We start from the raw sequence: 13,614 nt of genomic DNA, 5'->3' as shown, positions 1-13,614 counted from the left end.
CCACTCCAATACCTTGACTTTGTTGTTCTTAAGCCATTTTGCCACAACTTTGGAAGTATGCTTGGTGTCATTGTCCATTTGGAAGAACCATTTGCGACCAAGCTTTAACTTCCTGACTGCTGTCTTGAGATGTTGCTTCAATATATCCACATACTTTTCCTCCCTCATGATGCCATCTATTTTGTGAAGTGTACTAGTCCCTCCTGCAGCAAAGCACCCCCACAACATGATACTAACACCCCCATGCTTCACTGTTGGGAATGTTGTTCTTCGGCTTGCAAGCCTCCCCCTTTTTCATCCAAACACAACGATGGTCATTGTGGCTAAACAGTTCTATTTTGTTTCATCAGACCAGAGGAAAATTCTCCAAAAAAGTACAATCTTTGTCCCCATGTGCAGTTGCAAACCGTAGTCTGGCTTTTTTATGGCAGTTTTGGAGCAGTGGCTTCTTCCTTGCTGAGCGGCCTTTCAAGTTATGTCGATATAGGACTTGTTTTACTTTGCATGTAGATACTTTTGAACCTGTTTCCCCAGCATCTTTACAAGGTCCTTTGCTGTTGTTCTGGGATTAATTTGCACTTTTCGCACCAAAGTACATTAATCTCTAGAAGACAGAACGCGTCTCTTTCTGTAGCGGTATGACGGCTGCGTGGTCCCATGGTGTTTATACTTGCATACTATTGTTTGTACAAATGAATGTGGTACCTTCAGGTGTTTGGAAATTGCTCCCAAGGATGACCCAGACTTGTGGAGGTCTACAATTTTTTTTCTGAGGTCTTGGCTGATTTCTTTTGATTTTCCCATGTTGTCAAGCAAAGAGGCACTGAGTTTGAAGGTAGGCCTTGAAATACATCCACAGGTACACCTCCAATTGACTCAAATGATGTCAATTAGCCTATCAGAAGCTTCTAAAGCCATGACATCATTTTCTGGAATTTTCCAATCTGTTTGAAGGCACAGTCAACTTAGTGTTTGTAAACTTCTGACCCACTGGAATTGTGATTTTGTGAATTATAAGTGAAATAATCTGTCTGTAAACAATTGTTGGAAAAATGACTTGTGTCATGCACAAAGTGGATGTCCTAACCGACTTGCCAAAACTATAGTTTGTTAACAAGACATTTGTGAAGTGGTTGAAAACAAGTTTTAATGACTCCAACCTAAGTGTATGTAAACTTTCGAAGTCAACTGTATGTCACGTGCACGCTTAAGTGTGTGCAGCAGCCCCTGCCCCACAACAACACATTTGCACTGAAGGTTATGCCATGTAATATACTCTAACACACACACACACACACACACACACACACACACTAGGCCTATACATACACTCTTAGAAAAAAGGGTTCCAAAAGTGTTATTCGGTTGTCCCCATAGGAGAACCCATTTTTGGTTCCAGCTAGAACCCTTTTTGGATTCCATGTAGCACCCTATGTGGAAAGGGTTCTAAATGGAACTCAAAGGGGTTATACCAGGAACAAATACGGTATTTCAAAGGGTTCAAGTATGGGGAGAGCCAAAGAACCCTTTTCGGTTCTAGATAGCACTTTTTTCTAAGAGTGTACTTTATGAACAACATGGGGTTATTTTTTGTCTTTGCCAGTAAGAAAGGCAACCACATGTTTTATGTTAGACTATACACTGATTAATACATTCTTTTAGTCAGAAAAACGACACTGTATATACAAAAGTATGTGGACATCCCTTAAAATTAGTGGGTTCGGCTATTTCAGCCACACCCGTTGCTGACAGGTGTATAAAATTGAGCACCAGCCATGCAATCTCCATAGACAAACATAGGCAGTAGGATAGCCTTACTGAAGAGCTCAGTGACTTTCAACATGGCTCTGTCATAGGATGCACCTTTCCAACAAGTAAATGCATACATTTCTGCCCTGCTAGACTTGCTCCGGTCAACTGTAAGTGCTGTTATTGTGAAGTGGAAATGTCTAGGACCAACAACGAGTGCACAGAGCGCCACACAAGCGCACAGAACGGGAACGTCTATCCTTGGTTTCAACACTCCCTACAGAGTTCCAAAGTACCTCTGGAAGCAACGGCAGCACAAGAACTGTTCGTCAGGAGCTTCATGAAATGGGTTTCCATGGCCAGGAGAATGCTACCTGCCCGAATGCATAGTGCCAACTGTAAAGTTTGGAGGAATAATGGTCTGGGGCTATTTTTCATGGTTTGGGCTAGGCCCTTTAGTTTCAGTGAAGGGAAATCTTAATGCTACACAATCTAAACTGTAGCAACAGTTTGGGGAAGGCCCTTTCCTGTTTCAGCATGACAATGCCCCCACACACACAAAGCAAGGACCATGCAGAAATGGTTTGTCCAGATAGGTGTGGAAGAATTTGACTGCCCTGCACAGAGCCCTGACCTCAACCCCGTCAAACACCTTTGGGATGAATTGGAAAGCCGACTGCGAGCCAGGCCTAATCGCCCAACATAAGTGCCCGACCTCGCTAATGCTCTTGTGGCTGAGTGGAAGCAAGTCCCAGCTGCAATGTTCCAACATCTAGTGGAAAGTCTTCCCAGAAGAGTGGAGGCTGTTATAGCAGCAAATGGGGGACCAACTCCATATTAATGCCCATGATTTTGGAATGAAATGTTCGACGAGCAGGTGTCCACATACTTTTGGTCATGTAGTGAATATTATTCTAATTACCGGTAAACTTCTAGATACCTAATTTACATGAATTTACAACCATTTATTGGACATATCATTCTCCTTTAGACTATCATTGATACACCGATATATCACCACTCATATGTGACGATATTCATTGTCACGCCCTGATCTGTTTCACCTGTCCTTGTGCTTGTCTCCACCCACCTCCAGGTGTTGCTCATCTTCCCCATTATCCCTTGTGTTTTTATACCTGTGTTTTCTGTCTGTCTGTGTCAGTTTGTCTTGTTTGTTCAAGCTTACCAGCGGTTGTCCTGTCAGCGCATGCCTTTTTCCAGCCTCTCTTTTTCTCGTCCTCCTGGTTTTTGACCTTTGGCTGTCCTGACCTTGTACACACCCACCTGACCTCTCTGCCTGCCGTCCTGTACCTTGCTCTACCTCTGGATTACTGAACTCTGCCTGACCCTGAGCCTGCCTGCCGTCTTGTACCTTGCTCCTACTCTGAATTATCGACCCCTGCCTGCCTTGACCTGTCGTTGTCCTGTCCCGGTGTTACAATAAACAATATTACTTCACACCGTTTGCACTTGGGTCTTACCTTGATACATGATATTCATAGCTAAACTATTTCTATACTGTAGGCCAGTGTTTCCCAACCCTGGTCCTTGGGTAGCCCCAACAACACTTTTTTTTTGTAGCCCCAGACAAAAATACCTGATTCAACTTGTCAAGGGCTTGATGATTAGTTGACAAGTAGAATCAGGTGTGCTTGTCCAGGGCCACACCAAAAAATATATGCTGTTGTGGAAACTGCTGTAGGCTGCTAGTAGTGTCTGTATTTGTCGCTAGGTTGTTATGTATGCATATTTGTGAGTACAACAAGCAGTGTGTTACGAGTTTCCTAGCTGATGTGTGAGGTCCTGAATAATTAAATGGTTCTGACAGCAACACGGGTGCGTTTCCATGGCACCCTCTCACCCGTGGACATGCCACACTGAGGGGTAATGTAAATCTCTTCCCTGCTTAATGTCAGTGGAGGGTTGTTCTCTGGAACAGGGCACAGAATGGCATTATGGCAGTCAGAGAACCTGTTGTAGCCAACCCACTCACAGCTTTATAAGTGTACAATGTTGTAAGACCTGTCATATGGTAAACGCAGAAATCCTCTCATACCTATTACAGATTAGGCTAAATAAACAACTATAAAACAGTGATGTCATGTATCTCAAGATTGATTCTTCAGGAAGTATATCTGCACTGGGAGCAAAATGGAACATCAAATTCACACAGCCATGAACTTTTACTGCAGTGGGTTAAATCAGGGTCACACAGAGTGTTTCTTGGTAGTCTTAAACAAATCTACTTTGAAACAAAAGTATACACCTCACACACACAGTTATGGGCTTAAGAAAAATATAGAGTTGACATTTACAAAATGCTTTGTTTGCATCCCAATATTACACTTTATATACTACATCACAGAAGACTGAAGTATAACAAAACTGTTTGAAATAGAAACACCATATTTTCTATACAAAAAAAGAAAAACGTTTATTAATTATGAAATTATGAAAAATGTTAATAGCATTCCACCCATGAGGCCACTAGAAGGCACTTTGGTCATTTGACTACAGGAAAGGATTTTTATCTAACTGTCTTAGCTCAAATCAAAGACACATCAACAGAATACTAAATAATATTAGTTTATTGAGTTCTTTGTTATCACAATGTGAAGAATGTTTCAAACTTTCAAAGGAGACATACATTTACATTTTAGTCATTTAGCAGATGCTCTTATCCAGAGTGACTTGCAGTTAGTGCATTCATTTTAAGATAGCTAGGTGGGACAACCACATATCACAGTCATAGTATGTACATTTTCTCTTAAATAAAATAGCTATCAGCAAAGTCCAAGCTAGTAAGGGGGAAAAAGTCAAGTGCAAGTGTTAGTTCACAAAATTATTTTTCATATTTTTGGGGGTTGGAAGGAGGGGGGGTGCTGTGTGAGGGGAGGTGCAGTGTGAGGTGCTTTTTTAAGATACTGTTTGAAGAGGTAGGATTTCAGATGTTTTAGAAATATGGGCAGGGACTCTGCTGTCCTAGCTTCAGCGGGAGGTTGGTTCCAGGATTGTGGAGCCAGGACAGAGAAAAGCTTGGACTGGGCTGAGCAGGAGCTAAGGAGTGGGAGGGCCAAGAGATCAGAGGTGGAGAAATGGAGTACTCGGGTTGGGATGTAGGGTTTGAGCATAGCCTGCCTGAAGGTAGGGATGGGCAGTTCCTCTTTCTGCTTCGACTGGAAACCAGTGACATGTGGGAGAAGTTGGGAAGGTTGAACACCAGGTGGGCTGTAGCATTCTGGATAAGTTGCAGGGGTTTGATGACACAACCGCGGAGTGCAGCCAACAGTGAGTTGCACAGGAAGTGGACCTGTGCCACTTCCTGTGTGAGGTAGGATCATTCTCTACGGATGTTGTAGAGCATGAACCTGAAAGGGCGAGACACTGCTTTGATGATTGCAGAGAACGACAGTGTGTTGTCCAGGGTCATGCCAAGGTTCTTTGCACTCTGGGAGGGGGGCACCGTTGAGTTGTCAACCGTGATGGAGAGGTCTTGGATCGTGCAAGCCTTTCCCAGGAGGAAGAACAGCTCCGTTTTGTTGAGGTTGAGCTTGAGGTGGTGGGCCGACACCCAAGTTGAGATCTCTACCAGGCACGCAGAGATATGTGTCACAACTTGGGTGTCAGAAGGGGGGAAGGAGAATAGTTGAGTGTCATCCGCATAGCAATGATAGGAGATACAATATGAGGATATGACGGAGCCTAGTGATTTGGTATATAGAGAGAAGAGGAGAGGGCCAGGAACCGAGCCCTGGGGGACACCAGTAGTGAGAGTACATGGTGCAGACACAGATCCTGTCCACGTCACCTGGTAGGAACGGCCTGCCAGGTAGGATGCAATCCTAGAGTTTGGACAGCCTGAGACGCCCAGCCCTGAGAGGGTGGAGAGGAGGATCTGATGGTTCACGGGGTCGAAGGCAGCTAGGAGGATGAGAACAGAGGAGAGAGACTCAACTTTGGCAAAGCGTCCAGCCTCCGTGACACAGAGAAGAGCAGTCTCGGTTGAGTGACCCGTCTTAAAGCCTGACTGGTTAGGGTCAAGAAGATTGTTCTGAGAGAGAAGGTGAGCGAGTTGGTCAGAGACAGCACACTCAAGTGTTTTGGAAAGTAAAGGAAGAAGGGATACCGGTCTGTAGTTTTTAATGTCAAGGGGTTGAGTGTTGACTTATTACCAGCGTCTCGGTGCAGGTGGGGGCGAACATTCATATTGTCTTTATATTGTATTGTAGTTGTTTTAAATACATTTAATTCAATAAAAAAAATACAAATCTTGTTCGATTTACACACACTTGAGCACACACACGCACGCACTCACACACACACACACACACACACACACACACACACACACACACACACACACACACACACACACACACACACACAGTGTGTGTGTGAGAGAGACAGGGCTACTCAATTACCCTTTAACATCAAATGCCTCATCAGTTCCCCTACCCCATTAGCCAGTGCATTAACCTTATCTACCTGCTAATGGAGATGTATTAGACACTCATAGCACAGCCAGTGTAGCTGAAAGGGACTCGGGCTGTTAAATACTTTACCCTGTCCTTAAACAAGATGAGACCAGTTTATTAGGCCAGCAGTAACTTAATACAAATGTAATTATTTGTCATTGCTCTTTGTCGACAATGCTGAAAGAAGGGTTTTTGTGATTGTCTCCATAAGGACATCTACAGAATGTCACTATTTTGTGTGAATAATGTCGTCTACCAACTCAGACATTATATCTGTAAATCCAATCTGAAATTTGAAACAGCAAACCATCCAATCCATGTCCCAATCTACCTGTCATCAGCTACACTATGTTTATCCCACACATACACTGACTGAAAATATAAAAGCAACATGTAAATTGTTGGTCCCATGTTTAATGAAATGAAATAAAAAAGACCAGAAATGTTCCATAAGCACAAAAATGTTCCATACGCACACATTTGTTTACATCCCTGTTAGTGAGCATTTCTCCTTTGCCAAGATAATCAATCCACCTGACGGGTGTGGCATATCAGGAAGCTGATTCAACAGAATGATCATTACACAGGTGCTGGGGACAATAAAAGGCCACTTTAAAATGTTCAGTTTTGTCACACAACACAATACCACAGATGTCTCAAATGTTGAGGGAGCGTGCAATTGGCATTCTGACTGCAGGAATTTCCACCAGAACCGTTGCCAGAGAATTTTATGATAATTTCTCTACCATAAGCTGCCTCCAACGCTGTTTTAGAGAATTTGTCAGTACGTCCAAACGGCCTCACAACCGCAGACCACGTGTAACCAAGCCAGCTCAGGACCTCCACATCCGGCTTCTTCACCTGCGGGATCATCTGAGGGGGGGGCTGGCTGCCAAGTGGGTGGGCCTATGCCCTCCAAGGCTCACCCATGGCTGCACCCCTGCCCAGTCATTTGAAATCCATAGAATAGGGCCTAATGAATTTGTTTCAGTTAACTGATTTCCTTTTTTTTTTACCTTATATAAACTGTAACTCAGTAAAATCTTTGAAATTGTTGCATGTTGCGTATACATTTTTGTTCAGTATAGTTGAAAAGGATATATTTTCTGTGGCACTAGGTGAAAGCCCGAGAAAGAGAAAAGAGCCTACACATGGTGTCGATTATAGGTTCCAGAGCTGGTCATAACAGTGACCAGGCTTTCCTGAAGTGTTGGGGTCTCCATCAGGCCCTCCTTCCCACGGCCCCAATCAGCTCCTAGAGCAAAGGCAATTCAGCCATTGCATCATCTCATTATTCCTAATATTATCTCATCATTATGTTATGGCCATTTGACTGTTCTCACACACAGAGCTACGATTGGCCAGGTTCTCTGGAATGGGCCATTTATTCAACCCTGGGAAGAATATTTTTTCATGACTATGACTGAAGAAAGAGAGTGCAGAATCAGGAGCTCATGTAGCTATCCGTGAATTGATCCAAAGATGTAAGGAGTATCGTCTATCTTATACTTAATGTCTTTAATGGATGGGATGTCTCGGCATATAGGCTAGATCTAGGCATGTCTATCTAAATCATTTTGTCTTTCTATTTCCAGTGATATAACCAACTGAAGCTGTAGGTTCCCTCATTCTCAGATACAGTGGCAAGAAAAAGTATGTGAACCTTTTGGAAATACCTGGATTTCTGCATAAATTGGTCATAAAATTTGATCTGTTCTTCATCTAGGTCACCGATAGACAAACACAGTCTACTTAAACTAATAACACACAAACAATTTTACGTTTTCATGTCTTTATTGAACACACCCTGTAAACATTGACAGTGCAGAGTGGTAGAATGGCGCTGGAGAGGATGGCTGATGTTTTACGTGCTCCTAAACAACTGTGTTATTTTGTTAGTTTTTTTGCATTGTTTGTAACTTATTTTTTTACTTATTCTGTACATAATGTTGCTGCTACCGTGTCTTACGACTGAAAATAACTTCTGGACATCAGAACAGCGATTACTCACCACGAACTGGGAGAAGCTTTTTCCTTTAACGAGTCCGACGAGTCCGACGTGAAGACTCTACTGCTTTCCCAGGAACAGGCCCAAATCCCTGTCATTTTGGTGAAGAGAAGACGAAGAAAAAGGGGCTGGAGGACGGGCTGCCTTCTGAGAACTTGTAGGCGAGCGAGTAAACCCCCGCTGCCATCCGTTCTATTGGCAAACATGCAATCATTGTAAAATAAAATCCATGACCTACGAGCAAGATTAACCTCTCTAGGGTAGGTGGGACAAAATCGTCCCGCACTATTCAACAGCCAGTGACACATCAGAGCGCCAAATTTAAAACCACAAAATGTCATAATTCAAAGTTCTCAAACATAGGACTATTTTACACCATTTGAAAGATAAGACTCTCGTTAATCTAACCACACTGTCCATTTTCAAAAAGGCTTTACAGCGAAAGCAAAACATTAGATTATGTTAGGAGAGTACATAGTCAGAAATAACCACACAGACATTTTTCAAAGCAAGCATATATGTCACAAAAACCAAAACCACAGGTAAATGCAGCACTAACCTTTGATGATCTTCATCAGATGACACTCCTAGGACATTATGTTATACAATACATGCATGTTTTGTTCAATCAAGTTCATATTTATATCAAAAACATTAGCATATGATGTTCAGAACAAGCAACTAGCATACTCACGATTAACGTTCACAAAATACATAATTATTTTAAGAATTATAGATACAGAACTCCTGTATGCAATCGCGGTGTCAGATTTTAAAATAGCTTTTCAGCGAAAGCACATTTTGCAATATTCTGAGTAGATAGCCCGGCCATCACGGCTAGCTAATTTGACACCCACCAAGTTTGGACCTCACCAAACTCAGATTTACTATAAGAAAAATTGGATTACCTTTGCTGTTCTTCGTCAGAATGCACTCCCAGGACTTCTACTTCAACAACAAATGTTGTTTTGGTTCCAAATAACCCATAGTTATATTCAAATAGCTCCGTTTTGTTCGTGCGTTCAGGTCACAAGCCGAAGGGTGAAGCGCAAGCGCATTTCGTGACAAAAAAAATCAAAATGGGTGTCTGATTATTTCTGGCTGGGTACTCTGCTGACATAATCTAATGTTTTGCTTTCGTTGTAAAGCCTTTTTGAAATCGGACAGTGTGGTTAGATTAACGAGAGTCTTGTCTTTAACCTCTCTAGGGTAGGTGGCACCAAATCGTCCCACCTACGTAACAGCCAGTGGAATCCTGTGGCGCGTTATTCAAATACCTTAGAAATGCTATTACTTCAATTTCTCAAACATATGACTATTTTACAGCATTTTAAAGACAAGACTCTCGTTAATCTAACCACACTGTCCGATTTCAAAAAGGCTTTACAACGAAAGCAAAACATTAGATTATGTCAGCAGAGTACCCAGCCAGAAATAATCAGACACCCATTTTTCAAGCTAGCATATAATGTCACAAAAACCCAGAAGACAGCTAAATGCAGCACTAACCTTTGATGATCTTCATCAGATGACACACCTAGGACATTATGTTATACAATACATGCATGTTTTGTTCAATCAAGTTCATATTTATATCAAAAACCAGCTTTTTACATTAGCATGTGACGTTCAGAACTAGCATACCCCCCGCAAACTTCCGGCGAATTTACTAACAATTTACTAAATTACTCACGACAAACGTTCATAAAAAGCATAACAATTATTTTAAGAATTATAGATACAGAACTCCTCTATGCACTCGATATGTCCGATTTTAAAATAGCTTTTAGGTGAAAGCACATTTTGCAATATTCTAAGTAGATAGCCCGGCATCACAGGGCTAGCTATTTAGACACCCAGCAAGTTTAGCCTTCACCAAACTACGATTTACTATTAGAAAAGTTTGATTACCTTTGGTGTTCTTCGTCAGAATGCACTCCCAGGACTTCTACTTCAATAACAAATGTTGGTTTGGTCCCAAATAATCCATAGTTATGTTCAAACAGCGGCGTTTTGTTCGTGCGTTCAAGACACTATCCGAATGGTAAATAAGGGTTACGAGCACGGCGCATTTCGTGACAAAAATTTTTGAAATATTCCATTACCGTACTTCGAAGCATGTCAACCGCTGTTTAAAATCAATTTTTATGCCATTTTTCTCGTAAAAAAGCGATAATATTCCGACCGGGAATCTGCGTTTAGGTAAATAGACGACAGAAAATAAAGCACGGGATCGACTCGTGCACGCGCCTAAGCCCATTATCCTCTTATCGGCCACTTGCCAAAAGCGCAAATGTGTTTCAGCCTGGGGCTGGAATGACATCATTCAGCTTTTTCCCGGGCTCTGAGAGGCTATGGGAGCCGTAGGAAGTGTCACGTTACAGCAAAGATCCTCAGTCTTCAATAAACAGAGACAAGAAGTACAAGATCTTGTCAGACAGGCCACTTCCTGTTCAGAATCTTCTCAGGTTTTTGCCTGCCATATGAGTTCTGTTATACTCACAGACACCATTCAAACAGTTTTAGAAACTTTAGGGTGTTTTCTATCCAAAGCCAATAATTATATGCATATTGTAGTTACTGGGTAGGAGTAGTAACCAGATTAAATCGGTATGTTTTTTATCCGGCCGTGTAAATACTGCCCCCTAGCCCTAACAGGTTAAAATGCTGTAAAATAGTTATATGTTTGAGAAATTGAAGTAATAGTATTTCTAAGGTATTTGAATAACGCGCCACAGGATTCCACTGGCTGTTACGTAGGTGGGACGATTTGGTACCACCTACCCCAGAGAGGCTAAGGTAACCTTCCTAAATGACTACTGACCTGTAGCACTCACATCTGTAACCATGAATCTTTCTCCCCTGACCCATCTGTCTATCTCCTCATTTGAATTCCATGCTGTCACAGTTACCAGCCCTTTCAAGCTTAACATTCTCATCATTTATCGCCCTCCAGGTTCCCTTGGAGAGTTCATCAATGAGCTTGACGCCTTGATAAGTTCCTTCCCTGAGGATGGCTCACCTCTCACAGTTCTGGGTGACTTTAACCTCCCCACGTCTACCTTTGACTCATTCCTCTCTGCCTCCTTCTTTCCACTCCTCTCCTCTTTTGACCTCACCCTCTCACCTTCCCCCCCTACTCACAAGGCAGGCAATACGCTTGACCTCATCTTTACTATATGCTGTTCTTCCACTAATCTCATTGCAACTCCTCTCCAAGTCTCCGACCACTACCTTGTATCCTTTTCCCTCTCGCTCTCATCAAAAACTTCTCACTCTGCCCCTACTCGGATGGTATTGCGCCGTCCCAACCTTCGCTCTCTCTCTCCCGCTACTCTCTCCTCTTCCATCCTATCATCTCTTCCCTCTGCTCAAACCTTCTCCAACCTATCTCCTGATTCTGCCTCCTCAACCCTCCTCTCCTCCCTCTCTGCATCCTTTGATTTTCTCTGTCCCCTATCCTCCAGGCCGGCTCGGTCCTCCCCTCCTGCTCCGTGGCTCGACGACTCACTGCGAGCTCACAGAACAGGGCTCCGGGCAGCCGAGCGGAAATGGAGGAAAACTCGCCTCCCTGCGGACCTGGCATCCTTTCACTCCCTCCTCTCTACATTTTCCTCTTCTGTCTCTGCTGCTAAAGCCACTTTCTACCACTCTAAATTCCAAGCATCTGCCTCTAACCCTAGGAAGCTTTTTGCTACCTTCTCCTCCCTCCTGAATCCTCCTCCCCCTCCCCCCCTCCTCCCTCACTGCGGATGACTTCGTCAACCATTTTGAAAAGAAGGTTGACGACATCCGATCCTCGTTTGCTAAGTCAAGTGACACCGCTGGTCCTGCTCACACTGCCCTACCCTGTGCTTTGACCTCTTTCTCCCCTCTCTCTCCAGATGAAATCTCGCGTCTTGTGACGGCCGGCCGCCCAACAACCTGCCCACTTGACCCTATCCCCTCCTCTCTTCTCCAGACCATTTCCGGAGACCTTCTCCCCTACCTCACCTCGCTCATCAACTCATCCTTGACCGCTGGCTACGTCCCTTCCGTCTTCAAGAGAGCGAGAGTTGCACCCCTTCTGAAAAAACCTACACTCGATCCCTCCGATGTCAACAACTACAGACCAGTATCCCTTCTTTCTTTTCTCTCCAAAACTCTTGAACGTGCCGTCCTTGGCCAGCTCTCCTGCTATCTCTCTCAGAACGACCTTCTTGATCCTAATCAGTCAGGTTTCAAGACTGGGCATTCAACTGAGACTGCTCTTCTCTGTGTCACGGAGGCTCTCCGCACTGCTAAAGCTAACTCTCTCTCCTCTGCTCTCATCCTTCTAGACCTATCTGCTGCCTTTGATACTGTGAACCATCAGATCCTCCTCTCCACCCTCTCCGAGCTGGGCATCTCCGGCGCGGCCCACGCTTGGATTGCGTCCTACCTGACAGGTCGCTCCTACCAGGTGGCGTGGCGAGAATCTGTCTCCGCACCACGTGCTCTCACCACTGGTGTCCCCCAGGGCTCTGTCCTAGGCCCTCTCCTATTCTCGCTATACACCAAGTCACTTGGCTCTGTCATATCCTCACACGGTCTCTCCTATCATTGCTATGCAGACGACACACAATTAATCTTCTCCTTTCCCCATTCTGACAACCAGGTGGCGAATCGCATCTCTGCATGTCTGGCAGACATATCAGTGTGGATGACGGATCACCACCTCAAGCTGAACCTCGGCAAGACGGAGCTGCTCTTCCTCCCGGGGAAGGACTGCCCGTTCCATGATCTCGCCATCACGGTTGACAACTCCCTTGTGTCCTCCTCCCAGAGTGCTAAGAACCTTGGCGTGATCCTGGACAACACCCTGTCGTTCTCCACTAACATCAAGGCGGTGACCCGATCCTGTAGGTTCATGCTCTACAACATTCGCAGAGTACGATCCTGCCTCACACAGGAAGCGGCGCAGGTCCTAATCCAGGCACTTGTCATCTCCCGTCTGGATTACTGCAACTCGCTGTTGGCTGGGCTCCCTGCCTGTGCCATCAAACCCCTACAACTCATCCAGAACGCCGCAGCCCGTCTGGTGTTCAACCTTCCCAAGTTCTCTCACGTCACCCCGCTCCTCCGCTCTCTCCACTGGCTTCCAGTTGAAGCTCGCATCCGCTACAAGACCATGGTGCTTGCCTACGGAGCTGTGAGGGGAACGGCACCTCCGTACCTTCAGGCTCTGATCAGGCCCTACACCCAAACAAGGGCACTGCGTTCATCCACCTCTGGCCTGCTCGCCTCCCTACCTTTGAGGAAGCACAGCTCCCGCTCAGCCCAGTCAAAACTGTTCGCTGCTCTGGCACCCCAATGGTGGAACAAGCTCCCTCACGACGCCAGGACAGCGGAGTCAATCACCAC

This window comes from Salmo trutta, chromosome 27 (assembly GCF_901001165.1).
Source record: "Salmo trutta chromosome 27, fSalTru1.1, whole genome shotgun sequence".
NCBI lineage: Eukaryota > Metazoa > Chordata > Actinopteri > Salmoniformes > Salmonidae > Salmo > Salmo trutta.
Note: the sequence above shows the minus strand (reverse complement) of the source record.